Source organism: Hyaena hyaena, unplaced genomic scaffold, assembly GCF_003009895.1.
Source record: "Hyaena hyaena isolate Hyena2069 unplaced genomic scaffold, ASM300989v1 scaffold_66, whole genome shotgun sequence".
Taxonomy (NCBI): domain Eukaryota; kingdom Metazoa; phylum Chordata; class Mammalia; order Carnivora; family Hyaenidae; genus Hyaena; species Hyaena hyaena.
This window is the reverse complement of record NW_024080696.1, coordinates 1,491,557-1,493,485: the sequence shown is the minus strand read 5'-3', so window position 1 is coordinate 1,493,485 and position 1,929 is coordinate 1,491,557. Positions and strand designations below refer to the sequence as shown.

Below are 1,929 nucleotides of genomic sequence, written 5' to 3'. Positions count from 1 at the left end.
TATACACAAAGAAGAAGTGAATGTGACACTTCCTGATATGAAAATATTCTTTAGGCCTTTAATCAGTGATATAGATTAAATTTAGTCATAAGGAAGTAAGTAAGTAAGTAAATAAATAAATAAATAAGGAATGGAACGGGGATAAAAAACTCCAGTAGAGATAAAAGGAAAATAATAGAATACTAAACATAATTTTCTTATTTTCAATAAATTTGAAAACACAACAGTGGAAATTCCTGGGGGAAAATTATGTATTAAAAACTGGCATGAGATGAAAAAGTAAGTTGTAGATAGTCCTATTATCATGACATTCAAACTAGTATTTTAACCATGTTTCCGAGAAACAGTAGGCATCAGTGATTTTCTAGTTGAATTCTACCAGAGGTCCTGTTAAATACCTCATACTTTCAGTTAAGACTTTAGAATTAAGAATCAAGTCACAAAGGCTGAAACACATCCTTGAAATAGCTCATTTTCTGATTGGATTGAGGTGGTCTGTCCCAGCTCTAAAACTCTATGAGACAGAAGAAATTTGCATCTTCCCTAAAGAATGAGATGTCATTCAGAGATTCTCCAAAAGTGCATCCACAATGTGCAGCATTCAATGAAAACTGATCAGATATTGTCAGGGTACAGAATCAAATGAATGAAAACTAAGTCACAATAATGACAGTAAGAACATATCCAGAAACAGAATTTAAAATATGTTTTAAAAGGTTAATAATAAAGCAATTTTATTATTTGTGACTAGTGACAGTTTTGTTTTCTTCTTTTCAATTTTTATACTTTTTCTTTCTTTCCCCTATGGTGCTGGCTTAAAGCTGCTGGACAGTGTTGAATAGAAATGTTAAAAGTAAAAAAGAAAAAAAGAATAAAAGAAATGATAAAAGTAAGAATTGTTTGTTTCTTTGTATTTTATTATTGTGTATTATTTTACAGAGAGAGAGAGCACAAGTAGGGGAGAGGGGCAGAGGGAGACAGAGGATCTTATGCAGGCTCCAACAGAGCCCGACGCAGGGCTTGATCTCATAACCAGGATCATAACCTGAACTGAAATCAAGAGTCAGATTCTCAACCAACTGAGCCAACCAGGTGTCCCTGTTTTATGATTTTAAAAGAAATATCTAATAAGTATGACTTTTGCTATAGGTTTTTGAAAAATAGTCTATCAGATTGTCCTTTTTTGATTCATGTATTCATTATTTATATTGAGATCTGTGATATAATATTCATTATAGGTTCTTTTAAAAATTTATTTTCTTTTAAAATTCATTTTTTGGATCCTTTTGTAGTTCATAAGCGTGATGATTGGGTGTTCATGCCGTTGTGTGACATGTGCCGCCCTTAAACCTTGTTACGACGCAGGCACATTACCCATCTGACGTAAAAAAAAAAAAATAAAAAATAAAAAAAAAAAAATAAAATTCATTTCTTGGACAAATTTGGCATATAGCATTGTTATATTTAAGTTTAAGGAGCACAGTATTACTTTGATACATTTACATATTGTAATATGATTGTTAGTGTGGTGATATTTATCACATGACAATATTATAGCACCATATTACTGTCTGTATTCACATACTGTGCATTAGATCTCTATAATTTATTTACTATTTATTACAAGTTTGTGCCCTTACACACTATCACTCTTGTCACTTTCCTCCTCTCCGCCTCCTCTGATAACCACCATTTCATTCTTTTTTTTTTTTACAGATTTAAGTATTTTAGATTTCACATATAAGTGATACAGTACAGTATTTGTCTTTTTTTGTGTGTCTGACTTATCTTGCTTAGTATGATGTGCTCAAAGTCCATCCATATTGTCACAAATGGAAAGTTATTCTCTTTTGTCATGGCTAAATAATATTCTATAGTGTATATGTACCACATCTTTTTTATCCATTCAACTGCTGACGGGCATTTGGG

At 31.5% G+C, this 1,929-nt stretch overlaps 1 non-coding gene across 1 annotated transcript; it reads left to right on the top strand.

Annotated features, from left to right (window-relative positions):
* Nucleotides 1-1,280: 1,280 nt before the first annotated feature.
* LOC120231893 lies at nt 1,281-1,384 on the top strand. Its single transcript, XR_005528445.1, has one exon. It is a non-coding gene; the product is annotated as a small nucleolar RNA U13 (small nucleolar RNA).
* Nucleotides 1,385-1,929: the final 545 nt, after the last annotated feature.